Source organism: Dendrobates tinctorius, unplaced genomic scaffold, assembly GCF_039654945.1.
Source record: "Dendrobates tinctorius isolate UK_male_01 unplaced genomic scaffold, ASM3965494v1 ptg000022l, whole genome shotgun sequence".
NCBI classification, from domain to species: Eukaryota; Metazoa; Chordata; class Amphibia; order Anura; family Dendrobatidae; genus Dendrobates; species Dendrobates tinctorius.
In genome coordinates, this window is record NW_027361690.1 from 19,635,001 (window position 1) to 19,655,579 (window position 20,579).

Genomic DNA, 20,579 nt, shown 5'->3' on the forward strand with positions numbered 1-20,579 from the left:
ATGCATACACATACACACATCATACATACACACATATACCGTACATACACACACAGATACACATACCATACATGCATACACATACACACACCATACATACACACAGATACCGTACATACTGTGGTGTAGTAACCACTGTGTCCGCTAGGGGGCACTGTGTGGATGTCCCAAGAGAGAGGATGAGTGGCAGAATCCTGAAGGACCGTTATGTATCTCTGGGTGGGTGGCCTTGAGATGGAGACTTATGACTGTGTGTTGATCAACAATGATATTGCTTAGGTGTTGTTTCAATGTGTCAGGGAGAAGTCTCCAGGTAACTGGGGAGACGGGCGAGGCCCAGTTACCTACAAACCCACCCAGGGGGTGTGTTTGAGAATGTCGTGATAAAAGTGTGTGAATGGTTCAAGGACCTGTGATGAGGTCATAGCCATGTGACCCAGTGGGTGTGGCTACAGACCATATAAGGTGGCCAGGGTAGGTCACATGTGGTGAATGCAGGGACCTGGTTGGTCCGTTTTGGAAGGCCCTGTCTGGGAGAGATAGGGGCTGTCTTCCTGACAGCAAGGAACACTGTGTTGAATGGCTGCACATGCCTGATGATTCCTAGGGGGGAATGGACGTCTGTAGCATGATGAAGGAACCATGAGGTTACCCTGACGTGGATGAGATAGCTGAGGCTAGAAAGCCTGTGTATGCATAACCTGTATGACTACAGGGTAACAGAGCTGAACTCTGTCATGGACGCTATGCTGTTAAGTGAACTTTATGCTGCTGTTCTTGGTTTATGCTGCTGAATAAACTGCATGAACTGTTATGATTTTATGGAAAACCTGTGCTGGATCTGATTTTGTGGCTGCTGAGCGAGTATCTCCTACTTGAATGACAGCGCTACCTCACAATACACACACACATACAGATACACATACCGTACATGCATACAAATACACACACATACACCATACATACACACAGATACACATAGCAGAGATACATACACACACACACCGTACATACACACAGACACACAAACATATACTGTACATACCCACACGTACATACACACTTATAAACATATATAGCATACACATATACCAAACATACACACACTTACATACATTCACATAGACAACACATACACAAATATACCATACAGTTGTAGCCAAAAGTATTGACACCCCTGCAATTCTGTCAGATAATACTCAGTTTCTTCCTGAAAATGATTGCAAACACAAATTCTTTGGTATTATTATCTTCATTTGTCTTAAATGAAAAAACACAAAAGAGAATGAAGCAAAAAGCAAAACATTGATCATTTCACACAAAACTCCAAAAATGGGCCAGACAAAAGTATTGGTATAACTGCGACCAACCACTTCTGGTAACCATCAATGAGTTTCTTACAATGCTCTGCTGGAATTTTAGACCATTCTTCTTTGGCAAACTGCTCCAGGTCCCTGATATTTGAAGGGTGCCTTCTCTAAACTGCCATTTTTAGATCTCTCCACAGGTGTTCTATGGGATTCAGGTCTGGACTCATTCCTGGCCACCTTAGAAGTCTCCAGTGCTTTCTCTCAAACCATTTTCTAGTGCTTTTTGAAGTGTGTTTTGGGTCATTGTCCTGCTGGAAGACCCATGACCTCTGAGGGAGACCCAGCTTTCTCACACTGGGCCCTACATTATGCTGCAAAATTTGTTGGTAGTCTTTTGACTTCATAATGCCATGCACATGGTCAAGCAGTCCAGTGCTAGAGGCAGCAAAGCAACCCCAAAACATCAGGGAACCTCCGCCATGTTTGACTGTAGGGACCGTGTTCTTTTCTTTGAATGCCTCTTTTTTTCTCCTGTAAACTCTATGTTGATGTCTTTGCCCAAAAAGCTCTACTTTTGTCTCATCTGACCAGAGAACATTCTTCCAAAATGTTTTAGGCTTTTTCAGGTAAGTTTTGGCAAACTCCAGCCTGGCTTTTTTATGTCTCGGGGTAAGAAGTGGGGTCTTCCTGGGTCTCCTACCATACAGTCCCTTTTCATTCAGACGCCGACGGGTTGACACTGTTGTACCCTCGGACTGCAGGGCAGCTTGAACTTGTTTGGATGTTAGTCGAGGTTCTTTATCCAACATCCGCACAATCTTGCATTGAAATCTCTTGTCAATTTTTCTTTTCAATCCACATCTACGGAGGTTAGCCACAGTGCCATGGGCTTTAAACTTCTTGATGACACTGCGCACGGTAGACACAGGAACATTCAGGTCTTTGGAGATGGACTTGTAGCCTTGAGATTGCTCATGCTTCCTCACAATTTGGCTTCTCAAGTCCTCAGACAGTTCTTTGGTCTTCTTTCTTTTCTCCATGCTCAATGTGGTACACACAAGGACACAGGACAGAGGTTGAGTCAACTTTAATCCATGTCAACTGGCTGCAAGTGTGATTTAGTTATTGCCAACACCTGTTAGGTGCCACAGGTAAGTTACAGGTGCTGTTAATTACACAAATTAGAGAATCATCACATGATTTTTCGAACAGTGCCAATACTTTTGTCCACCCTCTTTTTTATGTTTGGTGTGGAATTATATCCAATTTGGCTTTAGGACAATTCTTCTTGTGTTTTTTCATTTAAGACAAATTAAATGAAGATAATAATACCAAAGAATTTGTGTTTGCAATCATTTTCAGGAAAAAACTGAGTATTATCTGACAGAATTGCAGGGGTGTCAATACTTTTGGCCACAGCTGTACTGTAGTTATGCACCTCGATATACAGTATATTGCATATTCTCCTACACTTAGTAATATGACTTATTGCACTGTCTAAATGTACAAGAATACAGATGATAAAGTGATATAATGGCAGAAAGAAGACATCATTGTAGTTTGTCCATTAAGTACACCAATAAAAATGTTGTGTACAAGGCGAGATGAGGTTTTAATTATGCAAATTGGAATTTTTCCATAGAGAGAACTTTGATCTGTTCATCTTTGGGTATCTGTTTTCGGAAGTACAAAACCTAGAACCAATATTTTTCTTGTATCATACTAGTATGAAATATAGAGCCCAGAATGATCTGGATAGGAACCATTAATCAGATGTGATTATTTAGCTTGTCCTGGGTGTATCTCCACATTATATTACATGAGGGCCCAAACATCTCTCCATTGTGAGATTATCCAGCTGTTGGATTAGAAGCCAAAGCTTTTGAAAAAGTCCTTTATTTTTTTATGCTTGTCTGGAGAATAGGCTTGACAGTCCTGAGTGCCAAGGGTGTCAAATGCACAACATCCCCAAGTGGCAGCAATATAAGCAGTCGCCTCATACTACAAAATTAAGAAGACTCCCAGAGATGGGTTATCCGAGGACAATCTAGCAATGGAGAAGTACACAACTGTACATTCGAGTCACTTGCTTCTATAAAAGCAGGACACGTCAGCTGTAAATCATTAGAGACTTTGGACAAATGTGCTGCACACAATAAGGAGACGTTCTTTCTCGGAAACATAATTAAGCTTTGAGAGATACCAGAATTAGACATCTTCTGTGTACAAGTTAGTAGAAATGACTACACAAGACACTAACTAAAGTCAAAACATGTCGACGCACGTTCACGTGAAGGAGAAGAGTTAGGCCTAATGCACTCGGCTGCAAGAAGAGTAATAAGGAACCCAATGGTCCGCGATGGCATACTGTACTTCCCTAGGATGGATTAAAGTTTTCTTTATGCCAGGTTCTGTTCAAGTCTGACATATAGGCTCTGATTCATCATCACCTTTGCATCTGTTCTTTGTCCAGTTTTGCACCTTTTTTTGTTGGCATCCAATTCATTATTCTATTTGCACATTTTATATGTGTCCTTTTCCATTTTAGTTTTTTTTCCGCTTTTTGGGCAGAGTTTAGCGATTTCAAATGTTTTTGGCTGATTCATCAATTGCGACTTTTTCAAAAGTTGCAAAATTTGGCGCAACTGCACTCCAGTACCACGTTGGTGTAGTCTTATGCACATCTTTTTTCAAAAGTCTTATGTTCTGTTCCATTTTAAGAAGATGTGACTTTTGCATAAAGAGTTGCAAAAATGGTTAAAGCGGTTGTCTGGTCCAAATCAATAAATCTGCAGTCACTCAATGTGACTGCAGACTTATGAATGCCTCCACACTGTGCTCTGAGGGGATTTGCCAGTTTCTGAGCAGGAAGTGTAAGGGTACCGTTACATTTAGCGATGCACCAGCAATTCCGACCACGATACGACCCGGTCAGGATCACTGGTGCATCGCTAAATGGTCGCTAGTGAGCTGCCAAACAGGCAGATGTCGCCAGCGACATAGCAGCGGTCGGCGGTCGTTACTTACCTGTCAGACGCGGCGATGAAGACGTCCTCCCACCCGCGACCACGCGTCGCTCGTTGGCACCAGCAGGAAGTGGCCGACGAGAAATAGTCCAGGACGTTCTCGCGCGATCAGCGATAACCAGCGGGGGAGCCGGTCGGAGGTAAGTATCACACATAGTGATATCGCTAGCGATCTCGCTGTGTGTAACAGGGGCTTTAGGCCAGGGTCACACTTGCCAGTGTGATGCGAGAAACTCGCACGAGTTTCTCGCATCAATACCCGAATCATCCAGCGCACAATGTGTGTACTGGGGAGACTCATAAGTCTACAGGTCCCACAGAGTGACTGCAGACTTATCGATTTGGACTGGACAACCTCTTTAATGATAAGAAAAAAAGCCTTTTTTTACTTAGGGCCAAATTTACTTGGTGCAATAAATGTCAGCAAATACCACAAATCAAAAAAAGAAAATAGACATAAAAAAACACAACAAATGATAAATCAGGGACATATTCTATACAACTGTGAAAATATCTTCCAGCACGCAGCACCACAATGAGCAGCATTTGCTGACACATGAAATTCCCCCAATCACCGTACACTTAGTGTGAGACCCTATATGTTTCCATGACACTTCTGATCCAGGATCAAAAAATGGTTTTTTTCTATGCCTTGCTTGCTAGGATGCTTTTTTTTACATTATTGCTCCATCCCCTTCATGACTGATGTTAACGAATCCCATTGACAAACATTTTCAGAATGGATTAATGGTATTTATTCATCTGTCATAAAAAAGACATTTCCTAATCAGCTAGTGGAGAAAAACCTAAAGAGCGGACGACACCTTGTGTTGTATACTTGGGGTGAGGACCTTCTACCCTACAGGGGTTAACAAGGGGATGCTCACCTTATGTAGGTCAGGGGCAGACACTGACAGCTTGCAGCTTGGGACCCCTGTGCTAGAAATGTGTCTGGGCTCCCCTCCTTTTATGGCGACAAAGATATTATATATATATATACACACACACACTCCCTGAGAGAAGTTATGTCGCTTATCCATGTTATGTAAATAAAAGCTTATAACCTGACGTTAAATTCATCCATTGGTTGTATAAATTATTCTTTTGAAAGCTGAAACCCTCTGAAATGTGGTTTAAGGTAAGAAAATAAATTGCCATCAATGCAGAAATATTGATCATTTATGGACACAGAATGGTCCATTCTGTCAGGGAGTATATATATATATATATATATATATATATATACAGTGGGGCAAAAAAGTATTTAGTCAGTCAGCAATAGTGCAAGTTCCACCCCTTAAAAAGATGAGAGGCGTCTGTAATTTACATCATAGGTAGACCTCAACTATGGGAGACAAACTGAGAAAAAAAAATCCAGAAAATCACATTGTCTGTTTTTTTTTCATTTTATTTGCATATTATGATGGAAAATAAGTATTTGGTCAGAAACAAAATTTCATCTCAATACTTTGTGATATATCCTTTGTTGGCAATGACAGAGGTCAAACGTTTTCTGTAAGTCTTCACAAGGTTGCCACACACTGTTGTTGGTATGTTGGCCCATTCCTCCATGCAGATCTCCTCTAGATCAGTGATGTTTTTGGCTTTTCGCTTGGCAACACGGACTTTCAACTCCCTCCAAAGGTTTTCTATAGGGTTGACATCTGGAGACTGGCTAGGCCACTCCAGGACCTTGAAATGCTTCTTACGAAGCCACTCCTTCGTTGCCCTGGCGGTGTGCTTTGGATCATTGTCATGTTGAAAGACCCAGCCACGTTTCATCATCAATGCCCTTGCTGATGGAAGGAGGTTTGCAATCAAAATCTCACGACACATGGCCCCATTCATTCTTTCATGTACCCGGATCAGTCGTCCTGGCCCCTTTGCAGAGAAACAGCCCCAAAGCATGATGTTTCCACCACCATGATTTACAGTAGGTATGGTGTTTGATGGATGCAACTCAGTATTCTTTTTCCTCCAAACACGACAAGTTGTGTTTCTACCAAACAGTTCCAGTTTGGTTTCATCAGACCATAGGACATTCTCCCAAAACTCCTCTGGATCATCCAAATGCTCTCTAGCAAACTTCAGACGGGCCCGGACATGTACAGGCTTAAGCAGTGGGACACGTCTGGCACTGCAGGATCTGAGTCCATGGTGGCGTAGTGTGTTACTTATGGTAGGCATTGTTACATTGGTCCCAGCTCTCTGCAGTTCATTCACTAGGTCCCCCCGCGTGGTTCTGGGATTTTTGCTCACCGTTCTTGTGATCATTCTGACCCAACGGGGTGGGATTTTGCGTGGAGCACCAGATCAAGGGAGATTATCAGTGGTCTTGTATGTCTTCCATTTTCTAATTATTGCTCCCACAGATGATTTCTTCACTCCAAGCTGGTTGGCTATTGCAGATTCAGTCTTCCCAGCCTGGTGCAGGGCTACAATTTTGTTTCTGGTGTCCTTTGACAGCTCTTTGGTCTTCACCATAGTGGAGTTTGGAGTCAGACTGTTTGAGGTTGTGCACAGGTGTCTTTTTATACTGATAACAAGTTTAAACAGGTGCCATTACTACAGGTAATGAGTGGAGGAAAGAGGAGACTCTTAAAGAAGAAGTTACAGGTCTGTGAGAGCCAGAAATCTTGATTGCTTGTTTCTGACCAAATACTTATTTTCCACCATAATATGCAAATAAAATGAAAAAAAAACAGACAATGTGATTTTCTGGATTTTTTTTTCTCAGTTTGTCTCCCATAGTTGAGGTCTACCTATGATGTAAATTACAGACGCCTCTCATCTTTTTAAGTGGTGGAACTTGCACTATTGCTGACTGACTAAATACTTTTTTGCCCCACTGTATATATATAAACTTCTGTCAGGGAGTATATACAGTGGGGCAAAAAAGTATTTAGTCAGTCAGCAATAGTGCAAGTTCCACCACTTGTTATCAAGTTTAAACTTGTTATCAGTATAAAAAGACACCTGTGCACACCCTCAAACAGTCTGACTCCAAACTCCACTATGGTGAAGACCAAAGAGCTGTCAAAGGACACCAGAAACAAAATTGTAGCCCTGCACCAGGCTGGGAAGACTGAATCTGCAATAGCCAACCAGCTTGGAGTGAAGAAATCAACTGTGGGAGCAATAATTAGAAAATGGAAGACATACAAGACCACTGATAATCTCCCTCGATCTGGTGCTCCATGCAAAATCCCACCCCGTGGGGTCAGAATGATCACAAGAACGGTGAGCAAAAATCCCAGAACCACGCGGGGGGACCTAGTGAATGAACTGCAGAGATCTGGGACCAATGTAACAAGGCCTACCATAAGTAACACACTACGCCATCATGGACTCAGATCCTGCAGTGCCAGACGTGTCCCACTGCTTAAGCCTGTACATGTCCGGGCCCGTCTGAAGTTTGCTAGAGAGCATTTGGATGATCCAGAGGAGTTTTGGGAGAATGTCCTATGGTCTGAAGAAACCAAACTGGAACTGTTTGGTAGAAACACAACTTGTCGTGTTTGGAGGAAAAAGAATACTGAGTTGCATCCATCAAACACCATACCTACTGTAAAGCATGGTGGTGGAAACATCATGCTTTGGGGCTGTTTCTCTGCAAAGGGGCCAGGACGACTGATCCGGGTACATGAAAGAATGAATGGGGCCATGTATCGTGAGATTTTGAGTGCAAACCTCCTTCCATCAGCAAGGGCATTGAATATGAAACGTGGCTGGGTCTTTCAACATGACAATGATCCAAAGCACACCGCCAGGGCAACGAAGGAGTGGCTTCGTAAGAAGCATTTCAAGGTCCTGGAGTGGCCTAGCCAGTCTCCAGATCGCAACCCTATAGAAAACCTTTGGAGGGAGTTGAAAGTCCGTGTTGCCAAGCGAAAAGCCAAAAACATCACTGCTCTAGAGGAGATCTGCATGGAGGAATGGGCCAACATACCAACAACAGTGTGTGGCAACCTTGTGAAGACTTACAGAAAACATTTGACCTCTGTCATTGCCAACAAAGGATATATCACAAAGTATTGAGATGAAATTTTGTTTCTGACCAAATACTTATTTTCCACCATAATATGCAAATAAAATGAAAAAAAACCAGACAATGTGATTTTCTGGATTTTTTTTTCTCAGTTTGTCTCCCATAGTTGAGGTCTACCTATGATGTAAATTACAGACGCCTCTCATCTTTTTAAGTGGTGGAACTTGCACTATTGCTGACTGACTAAATACTTTTTTGCCCCACTGTATATATATATATATATATATCTATATATATATATATATATATATATACACACACACACACCGTATATACTCATGTATAAGCCGAGATTTTCAGCCCATTTTTTGGGGCAGAAAGTCCCCCTCTCGGGGGAGCTGCAGAGACGAGCCAGAAGGAGGTAGTACGAATGGGGGGAGCCATATCCACCTGTCCCCGTTCCAGAGCTGGCAACGCTGATGAGCAGTGGGCAGCAGGAGGTAAGTATAGTTTTTTTTTTTTTTTTTTCTGTAACGGAGGCAGCGGCAGCAGCAACATGATGGGGCCACTCACTGTCCTTATTATCTGGGGCCACACACTGCGCAGCAAAACTGGGGCCACACGCTGTGCAGCATCATCTGGGGCCACTCACTGTCCTCATTATCTGGGGCCACTCACTATGCAGCATTATCTGGGGCCTCACACTGTGCAGCATTATCTGGGGCCACACACCGTGCAGCACTATCTGGGGCCACACATTGTGCAGCATTATCTGGGGCCACTCAATGTGCAGCATTATCTGGGGCCACAACACACTGTGCAGCATTATCTGGGGCCACACACTGTGCAGCATTATCTGGGGCCACATACTGTGCAGCATTATCTGGGGCCACAACACACTGTGCAGCATTATCTGGGGCCACTCATTGTGCAGCAAAACTGGGGCCACTCACTGTGCACCCTAGGCTTATATGCGAGTCAATACGTTTTCCCAGTTTTTTGTGACAAAATTAGGGGGGGGGTCGACCTATACACTAGTATATACGGCATATATATTTATAATATATATATATATATATATATATATATATATATATATATATATATACATATATATATAGCCATGCACACATACATGCATATATTACATAGTCTCCTTTATTATGTATATTGCCATCCCTTATACAGTGCCCTCTCTTGCTATGTACAGCACCGCCACTTACATATTGGATTATATAGAACCATGTTTTTTATTACATACGAGGGGCGTCTGAAAACTTTGAGGCCCACCCATGAAATCTTTTTTGCATGGTCTTGTTTTGCAATGCAATATGTTATTTAGTTAGTTGAATGGTCTCATGAGCAATCTGGATTTATTTTGATTTTTTTTGTTTCCGTTACAGCATTTTAAAGTTGGGTCGCAAGGCTGAAATATTGAAATGGAGAAGTTGGCAAAGTTCACACATCGGCTGTTGCAATGGCTGCAATGGCTGCATTTCCACCTTCCACCAAGGTGCTTTTTCATCTGTGGGAATAGGTGACAGTCCGAGGGAGCCAAATCAGGGGAATAGGGTGGGTGCTGAAGCAGTTGGAAACCACAGGAGTGAATTGAAGCAGCCGATGTGTGAACTTTGCCAACTTCTCCATTTCCATATTCAGCCTTGCGACCCAACTTTAAAATGCTGTAACGGAAACAAAAAAATCTAAATAAATCCAGATTGCTCATGAGACCATTCAACTAACTAAATAACATATTGCATTGCAAAACAAGACCATGCAAAAAAGATTTCATGGATGGGCCTCGAAGTTTTCAGGCGCCACTCGTACCGTCCTCTCTTGTTAGATATATAATGCAATGATGGCTAATGGAGCATGGGAAAGCTTCTTTTCTAATGGAGAAGATAATGGACTGGTAGTCTGGTCACCGGTTCCTCCATAATCAGTAATTTTATATCTAATGTAGGGATTTGCTCTGGTAGGTAATGGCAGGGACGCAGTAATGAGGCAACACACAGGCTTTTAGAGTCCAATTTCAGTGGTTTAATGTCACTTTAAGACAGCAGGTTAACAGAAAGTAACGGAAAAACACAAATATACTACAGCTTGGAGAACCACTGGTCCCAGACTCACCCTTGCATGGGATGGGCTTAACTAAGCAGCTACCAGGTCAGCGACATCCGCCTGGTGCCATTCCCAGGGTTTGTTTGGAGTCTTGCTGCTATAGCTCTGCAGCACGTGCAGTCCAACAAACAGATTCAGGCTAACTCCAGTCAAGTTCCTGTATCTTCCACACACACTCACCATGTGCCAAATACCAACCTCCATTACATAGCACATAACCCCTCCCACAGGTGAGGTAGACATCACATGGGCTGTGTCATGATCCAGGACAGGGTTTCACTTTGGCCCGTCCTGGTCAGACAGGGGGTTAATTGTTTCTGCCTCTCTCTGGCAGAGGGCGGCTATTTAATGCTCACTGGACCTGGGTCCGGTGTCAGTTATACTCCTGCCCTCGGCTGAGTTAAGTGACCTCTTGTATACGTGTGCCTTGTGCCTGATAACTTGTTGCTTGTTTGGTTATGATCTGGCTCTGTCCCTGTTACGAGTTCTGCCTGACCCTCTTGTACCGCACCGTCCTCTCGTGTATGACCCTCTGCTTGTGACTCGACTGCTCTCTGCTCGTCCCTTTTGCACCGCACCGCCCTCTTGTGTATGACCTTTGGCTTCGTCTGACCTCCCATCTGCTTGTCCCTCCTGTACCTCGTTCGCCCGTATTGTGTATGATCTCTGGTTTGCCCGACTCTGAGTGTTCTTCCATCTCAGTAAGCAGGACGCTAAGCCCTGCCCCCTTGTGGTCACATGACCGTAGGTCCCGTGCCTGCTTGCCAATACTTCAGCGTTCAGGTCCTGGGCGTCTGTATTTTCCAGCTATTACTGTCCCCAGGACCCCTACAGCACTGGTGAGTCCCTGCTTCGCGAGGGCTGTACGCCGGCGCTGTCAGGATCCTGACATTATAACTGACCATTACCATTTTTTTTTCTCTGCTCCCATTCTCCTGTGTGTGTGATGGATCCTATGCATGCTCTTTCTGAGCAGGTTAAGCACCTAACTCTGATGTCTCAGAAACTCCTTGGAGAACAACGAGTCCTGGCTCAGTCTCAGCAGCTGATCGCTGACACTGTGCAGGGGGTTTTTTCATCGGGGGCTCGGGATGTTACATTAATTTCCCCGGAGTCTCCGGTTAAGTTACCAGATACTTTTTCTTGAGATAAAAAGGAATTCAGAGTTTTCAAGGAGGGATGTAAGCTTTTTTTTTCTTTGAGAATACACTCGTCTGGGAATGAAAGCCAGAGAGTGGGGGTCATTATGTCTCTGTTAATGGGGGCTCCACAGGCTTGGGCTTTCTCCCTTCCAACCACGGCCCCTGAGTGTATGACTGTGGATGCATTTTTTGAGGCCCTGGGGCATATGTATGATGAGCCTGATCGGATACGTATGGCTGAGGACATGGTGATGAGTGTGTGCCAGGGGAAGCACTCAGCCGAGTGGTTTTGTTTAGAGTTCAGACGCTGGGCTGCTGAGGTCTGCTGGAATGAGGCCGCCCTCCGGGGTTTGTTCCGTAGAGGCCTGTCTGAACATCTGAAAGATGCCTTGGCTCTCCACCCTCCACCTGATTCCCTGGAGGAGGCTATGACACAGGCCGTCCGAATGGATCGCAGGCTACGGGCGAGGGGAGTGATGCAGATTGAGACACCATTATTCTCCCAAGGAAGGGGAGCCAGTCCTACATTGGAGACCATCGACCTCAAAGAGGAAGAAAGAAGACGACTCGTGGGAAAATGCTGTTTTTTTCTGTGGCGATTCTGGACATTGGAAAAAGGATTGCCCCCTCCTGTCCTCTGACCAACAAGCGACTGAGCCCGAGTGATTGTCGTGGAGATCACCCAGGCTCTCAGGTACCCTTTTCTGCATTTTCAAAAATGTTGTTGCAAGTGGAACTTTGTTGTGGGAGTGTCTCCACATTCACTTCTGCCTTTGTGGATTGCGGATCGTCATTAAACTTTATTGACTCTGACTTGGTGTCCAGGTGTAAGTTAGGGACAGTTAGGTTGGAGACTCCTATTCACATTGTTGCCATTGACAAAACACCACTGGTTAAAAATGAAGTTATATTTCATACAGAAGAGTTTCTCCTTAAAGTGAGTTCCTTGCACCAGGAACATATTTCATGTTTTGTTATGGACAACCTGCCTGCAGGACTGGTGTTGGGGTTCCCCTGGTTACAAGTGCATAATCCAGTGATTAATTGGGAATCTCGGGACATTGTTAAATGGGGTCCCTATTGTTCTGAGAAATGTCTTGTTACTGTGTCTGTGTCGTTCGTGGGTCTGGAAGGTATTCCGGAGTGCCTGAAAGACGTTTTCTCCAAAAAAGAGGCCGAGGTTTTACCACCACACCGCCCATTTGATTGTGCCATTGACCTGGTTCCAGGTGCTAAATTTCCCAAAGCCCGCTTGTATAACCTTTCAGGTCCAGGACGGGCTGCAATGAAGGAATATATTTCCGAGAGTGTCCGTAAGGGACACATTCGTCCTTCTGTTTCTCCCGTGGCGGCGGGGTTCTTTTTTGTAAAGAAAAAAGACGGTGGTTTACGCCCATGCCTCGATTTTCGTGAGTTAAATAAGATAACTGTGAGGAATACGTATCCCCTTCCACTTATTCCTGATTTATACAACCAATTTTAGGGAGCTAAGTGGTTTTCGAAAATAGATCTACGGGGAGCGTATAACCTTATCAGAGTCCGGGACGGAGATGAGTGGAAAACTGCTTTTCTCACTACTGAAGGGTTGTTTGAAAATTTGGTCATGCCTTTCGGTCTGACCAATGCGCCAGCAGTCTTCCAAAATTTCATAAACTACGTGTTCTCTGATTTTATTGGACGTTTTTTGGTGGTATATTTGGATGACATATTGATCTACTCTCCTGATAAACAGGCTCACATTGGTCATGTTCGGGCAGTTCTCCAAAGGCTCCGGGAGAACTGTCTCTTTGCTAAACTTGAAAAATGTTTATTTTTTGTTCAAGAACTGTCCTTTCTGGGGTTCATTGTGTCTGCTGAAGGGTATCGCATGGATCCTAATAAGGTGCAGGCCATTGTTGAGTGGGTTCAACCTTGTGATTTGAAGGCTCTGCAGCGTTTCCTAGGGTTCGCCAATTATTATCGTAAATTTATAATGGGGTTCTCACAGGTGGTTAAACCCCTCACAGACATGACTCAAAAGGGGGCTGATATCAAAAATTGGTCAGCCGCAGCGGTAGCGGCATTTCAGTTTTTGAAAAAATATTTCATGTCTGCCACGGTTCTTATTCAACCGGACCCGTCTGAACCATTTATTGTTGAGGTAGATGCCTCAGAGGTGGGGTGGGGGCGGTATTGTCCCAGGGACCAGCCACTTTGACCAATTTGAGACCTTGCACCTTTTTCTTGAAGAAATTCTCTCCTGCAGAGAGAAACTATGATGATGGGAATCGAGAACTTCTGGCCGTAAGGTTGGCCTTTGAAGAATGGAGGCATTTTTTGGAGGGGGCTGTCCATCCTATAACCGTAATTACGGACCACAAAAACCTAGCTTACATTGAGTCAGCTAAAAAGTTGACTCCCAGGCAGGCTAGATGGTCACTTTTTTTTTTTTCCCGATTCAACTTCCGATCACTTTTCGGCCAGGATCCAAAAATTTCAGAGCAGATGCCTTGTCACGCAGTCTAGATCCGGTGTTCCCCCCGGAACCTCCATCCTCTATTCTTCAGCCTGGGGTGGTGGTGGCAGGTGTTTCTAACATGTTGGAATGGGACATTCGGGAAGCCCAGTCTCTTGCACCTCCGGCTAAGCCGGTGGATAAACTTTTCGTGCCAGCTCAGTTTCGTCTCAAGGTCCTCCGAGAGTTCCATGACTCAGTTCTGGGTGGACATCCAGGGATCTCGGCTACTCGGAAGGCCATTGCTACAGTATTCTGGTGGTCTTCTTTAGCCTCTGATGTTGGGGAATATGTGTCTGCATGTGATGTTTGTGCCCGTGCGAAAACCCCCCATAACCGGCCGGCTGGGGAATTGGTACCACTACCAATTCCTGAGAGACCATGGACCCATTTGTCCATGGATTTCATCACCAACCTTCCCCCCTCCAAGGGTAATATCGTCGTTTGGGTTGTGGTGGACAGGTTTAGTAAACAGGCACATTTTGTACCTTTGGCAGCTCTACCTAATGCGGAAACATTGTCCAGATTGTTTGTTGAGCATGTGGTGTGGTTGTATGGGGTACCCTTGAATGTGGTGTCTGATAGAGGAGTGCAATTTGTTTCCAGATTTTGGAGGTCTTTTTGTAAGTGGTTGGGTATTGGTCTGTCCTTTTCATCCGCTTATCATCCAGAGTCTAATGGGCAGACCGAGCGGACCAATCAGTCTCTGAATCAAATTCTGCGTTGCTTGACCTCAGCCCGACAGGATGATTGGTGTTCTGTTTTACCATTGGCCGAGTTTGCATTTAACAAACGCATTAACCAGTCTACGGTACATCTCCCTTTTTCTGCAACTATGGGTTTCATCAACATTTTGGAGAATTTTCCCGTTTGAATTCTGGGTGTCCTGGGGCGGATGAGACGATCCAGCGGTTGGGGGGAGGTATGGTGGGAGGTCCAGAGTAACATTACGAAGGCTCAGGATAAATTTAAATTTTTTGCAGACAAAATATGATCCACGGGACTGGTGTTTCAGGTTGGGGATAAGGTATGGTTATCCATCAAGAATATAAGGCTCATGGTCCCCTCCGCGAAGCTTGGACCCAAGTTTATAGGTCCTTATGAAATTACCAAAGCAGTTAACCCAGTGGCTTTTCAGTTGCGTCTCCCGCCATCTCTGCGGATCCCAAATGTTTTCCATAGGGCCCTTTTGAAACCTGTGAGGTCCGGTGGGGAGGGACCATCAGCTTCCCCGCCACCGGTTTTGGTAGACGGGCAGTCTGAGTATGAGGTGGAACGAATTGTCGACTCCAGGTTGGTCCGTCGTGCCAATATTCAATATCTGGTACATTGGAAAGGCTACGGTCCTGAGGAACATTCGTGGGTTCCTGCTCGATCGGTTCATGCGGATCGGTTGGTCCGGGTCTTTCACGCCAAATATCCTGAGAAACCTGGGGGTCCGGTGGCCCCCCATTGAGAGGGGGGTAGTGTCATGATCCCATCCTGGTCAGACAGGGGGTTAATTGCTTCTGCCTCTCTCTGGCAGAGGGCGGCTATTTAATGCTCACTGGACCTGGGTCCGGTGTCAGTTATACTCCTGCCCTCGGCTGAGTTAAGTGACCTCTTGTATACGTGTGCCTTGTGCCTGATAACTTGTTGCTTGTTTGGTTGTGATCTGGTTCTGTCCCTGTTACGAGTTCTGCTTGACCCTCTTGTACCGCACCGTCCTCTCGTTTATGACCCTCTGCTTGTGACTAGTGTTGTGAGTTCATTTTTCCCTTCACCATTGAGGTCTGATGAACTCCCTCCTCTGGTGAAGGAAGGTAGTGAGGCTGATTACCAAACACATGGGCAGCTAGATGATGACTGGTTGGCTGGAATTGAGGACTGGATATAAGGCTGCCGACGCCCTTCTTCCTGGCTGGTGATTTTCCTGCTGGATTCTAGGAGACCAGTCTGATTCCTGCATCTCAAAGCTAAGTTTTCTGCTCTTCTTTGTACTCTTCAGTTTTGTTTTTGTTTTGCCTTGTTTTTTTGGAGTTCTGCCATCCCCGGCCGGGGGTGAGCTGAACTCCATTTTTGTCTCTGATCTGTTTATATTTTCCTCTGTCTTCAGAATATACCTGAGTGCTGATATAGTCTTTTGAAGCCTAGCGACTTCAGGGCCTGTTTTTCCTATCAGTCGGTTGGCTCATTTTGATAGGGTTTTTGCAGATGGCAGACAGCAGCTTTCCTATCCTCTCCTATGTAGTTAGCTTGGGCCCCATCATTTGCTCAACCTATCTTTCTATCTGTGTTAGTGTTTTCATCTTGCTTCACCGTCATTATATGTTGGGGGCTGCTTCTTGCTTTGGGGTCTGCTCTGGGGCAGTTTAGTTTTTCCCCTTTCTGTCTTTAGGCTATATAGTTCTCCGGCTGTGATCGAGGGGTCTAGGGCACCGTAGGAACCCCCCACGGCTACTGCTAGTTGTTGTGGATAGGTTCAGGGGTCTGCAATCCGATAGCTGCCAACCTCTCTGGTTTTTCTGGACTTAGCTGGTATTTTGTTTTTTCCTCCTTCGGTGACTCATCATAACAGAATCACCAGCCTTACCGCAGATCCTAGGGTACTCAATAGCAGGAATAGAGAATTGTAAAAAAAAAAAAAAAAAAAAGTGTCAGAATTTTTTTTTTTTTTTGTGTGCATATTTTTTCCTCTATATCTCTGAGGCTGTAGGGGGAATTTTTCTCTCAATGGAGATGAAGCAATTGTCTGATCGTGTGGAGCAGCTCGCTGCTGAAGTGCGGGGAATTTCCGCCTATCTTGCTCATTCACATGCTGCTGAACCAACGATTCCTACTCCTGATGTATTTTTGGGGGATCGGTCTAAATTCTTGAATTTCAAGAATAATTGTAAATTATTTTTTGCCTTGAAACCTAACTCGTCGGGGAACTCCGCGCAGCAGGTTAAAATTGTCATCTCTTTGCTGCGCGGCGATCCCCAGGATTGGGCGTTTTCTTTGAAACGTGATGATCCTATTCTGAATAATGTGAACGCATTTTTTCAAGCCTTGGGGTTGTTGTATGATGAACCTAATGCTATTGATCAGGCTGAAAAGACCCTGTTGGCATTAAGCCAGGGTCGGGATTCGGCAGAGTTGTACTGTCAAAAATTCCGAAAGTGGGCGGTCCTTACTACCTGGAATGATGGTGCCTTGGCAGCCCTCTTTCGGAAGGGTTTGTCAGAAACTGTAAAAGATACTATGGTGGGATTTCCTGTTCCCTCTGGTCTTGACGATTCTATGTCATTAGCCATTCAGGTGGATCGGCGTTTACGTGAAGGCAAAACTACACGAGAGATGTTACCACCTGTTGAACAAATGTCTGAACCTATGCAATGTGATAGAGTTTTGTCTAGGGCGCAACGTCAGGAGTTCAGAAGGCGTAATAAGCTGTGTTTTTTTTGTGGAGATGCCTCGCATATTATTTCTGTCTGCCCTAAACGAGAGAAACGTTGTGCACACACGTTTTCTGTGGGTGGTGTTCAACCTAAGTTTCTTCTGGCAATTACTCTGATCTGTTCCTTGTCCACATTTTCCACCAAGGCTTTTGTGGATTCAGGAGCAGCTCTGAACCTGATGGACTTGGATTTTGCTAAACGTTGTGGATTTCCTATGACACCTCTGCGGACGCCTATCCCTTTGAGGGGTATTGATGCTACTCCTTTGGCGAAGAATAAACCTCAGTTTTGGACCCAGGTGGTAATGCGGGTCGCCCCAGACCATCAAGAAAATTGCAGATTTTTGGTGTTGCATAATTTGCATGATACCATTGTTCTGGGGTTTCCCTGGTTGCAAATCCATAATCCAGTTCTGGATTGGAAATCTTTGTCTGTGGTGAGTCGGGGTTGTCGGTGTGCCCTTAGTGAATGAGTCTGCGTCTTTGCCTCCTCATAGGAGTTATGACTGTGCAATTGAGCTGAACCCGGGATGTAAATTCCCCAAGGGTCGGCTTTTCAATTTATCTGTACCCGAGCACGAGGCTATGCGATCCTATATTAAGGAGGCATTGGAGAAGGGTCATATTAGACCATCCTCTTCACCCTTAGGTGCTGGGTTTTTTTTCGTGGCTAAAAAGGATGGTTCATTAAGGCCTTGTATTGACTATCGTGCCCTCAACAAAATTACTGTTAAATATCAGTATCCGTTACCCCTGATTTCTGATCTATTCTCCAGAGTTAAAGGTGCTTGCTGGTTTACCAAGCTTGACCTCAGGGGGGCGTATAATCTTATTCGCATTAAGCATGGGGATGAATGGAAGATGGCGTTTAATACTCCTGAGGGACATTTTGAGTACCTGGTGATGCCTTTTGGGCTCACTAATGCCCCTTCTGTCTTCCAGTGCTTCATGAACGATATATTCCGAGACTTTGTGGATACATTTTTGATTATCTATCTGGATGATATTTTGATCTTCTCCAAGAATTGGGACTCTCATGTGGAACATGTTCGGACTGTGTTCCGGATTTTGAGGGAGAATTCCATGTATGTCAAGGGATCGAAATGCCTTTTTGGGGTACAGAGGATTTCATTTTTGGGATTTATTTTGCCTCAGTCAACTATTGAAATGGACCCGGCCAAGGTACAGGCCATTTATGATTGGGTTCAGCCCACTTCTTTGAAGGCCCTCCAGAAGTTTTTGGGTTTTGCTAATTTTTATCGGAAATTTATAGCTAATTTTTCTGGTATTGCCAAACCATTGACGGATTTGACTAGGAAGGGTGCTGATGTGCTGAATTGGTCTCCGGAGGCTGTTTCTTCCTTTCAGGAGCTGAAGCGAAGATTCACTTCTGCTCCGGTTTTGCAGCAACCTGATGTCTCACCCCCGTTTCAGGTGGAGGTGGACGCTTCTGAGATTGGTGCAGGAGCGGTGTTGTCCCAAAAAGATCCTGTGACATCTAAAATGAATCCTTGTGCTTTCTTTTCCCGAAAGTTCTCCCCATCCAAACGTAACTATGATGTGGGGAATCGGGAACTGTTGGCCATGAAATGGGCATTTGAGGAGTCGAGACATTGGTTGTAGGGAGCCAAACACCAAGTCGTGGTCCTTACTGACCACAAGAATTTAATTTACCTGGAGTCGGCCAAGTGCTTGAATCCTAGACAGGCTAGGTGGGCCTTGTTTTTTACACGTTTTGATTTTGTGGTCTCTTTTCTTCCGGGCACTAAGAATGTCAAGGCAGACGCCCTCTCTAGGAGTTTCCTTGCTGATTCTCCTTTTGTGACTAAGCCTGCTACCATCTTAGGCGAGGGGGTAGTTCTTTCTGCCATCTCGCCCGATTTGAGACGTGCTCTGGAAGAGTTTCAGGAGGACAAACCTGAGCGTTGTCCCAGTGGAAAGTTGTATGTTCCTGACCAGTGGAGGAAGAGAGTGATGTCTGAAGTTCATTGCTCTGCATTGGCTGGTCATCCAGGTATTTTTGGTACTAGAGATCTGGTGAGTCGGTCTTTTTGGTGGCCCACCTTGTCTCATGATGTCAGGAATTTTGTGCAGTCCTGTGGGACTTGCTCCCGGTCTAAACCTTGTTCTCGCTCTAGTGGCTTGTTGATGCCTTTGCCAGTGCCCAGGAGGCCATGGACCCATATTTCAATGGATTTTATCTCTGATATGCCTGTCTTTCAGAGAATGACTGTTATTTGGGTGATTTGTGATAGATTCTCTAAGATGGTCCATCTTGTACCACTCCCTAAGTTGCCATCTTCCTCTGAGTTGGTGCCCTTGTTTTTGCAACAGGTGGTTCGCTTGCACGGGGTTCCTGAGAACATTGTATCTGACAGAGGAGTTCAGTTTGTGTCTAGATTTTGGAGGACTTTCTGTTCCAAGCTGGGAATTCAGTTGTCCTTCTCCTCTGCGTTTCACCCTCAGACCAATGGGCAGACGGAGAGAACAAACCAGACTTTGGAGTCGTATTTGAGATGTTTTATTTCTGCCGATCAGGATGATTGGGTTTCATTTTTGCCCTTGGCCGAATTTGCTTTAAATAATAGAGCTAGTTCTGCCACTTTGATGTCACCTTTTTTTTGTAACTTTGGTTTTCACCTTCGATTTTCTTCAGGGCAGGTGGAGCCTTCTGCCTGCCCAGGTGTTGACACTGTGGTGGAGAGAATGCACCAGATCTGGGACCAAGTAGTGAATAAGTTGTCTCTCTCCCAGGAAAAGGCCCAGCGGTTTTCCAACCAGCGTAGGACCGTTGGTCCCCAGTTTAAGGTGGGTGATATGGTTTGGTTGTCATCAAAAAATATTGCTATGAAGGTGGCTTCTCCTAAGTTTAAGCCTAGATTTATTGGACCTTACAAGATTTTGGAGATTATTAATCCGGTCTCTTTTCGGTTGGCTCTTCCTGTCACATTTAAAATTCATAATGTGTTTCATAAGTCCTTGTTGAAGAGGTTTGCTGAACCAGTAGTTCCTGTGGTGGCACCTCCTGACCCAATATTGGTTGAAGGTAACATGGAATATGAGGTAGAGAAGATACTGGA

At 44.8% G+C, this 20,579-nt stretch overlaps 1 protein-coding gene across 1 annotated transcript in view; it reads right to left on the bottom strand.

Annotated features, from left to right (window-relative positions):
- Positions 1-20,579, bottom strand: part of FBN1 (fibrillin 1) — a 373,121-nt gene that overhangs the window by 315,494 nt on the left and 37,048 nt on the right. The gene's annotated exons all lie outside the window — the stretch shown is intronic.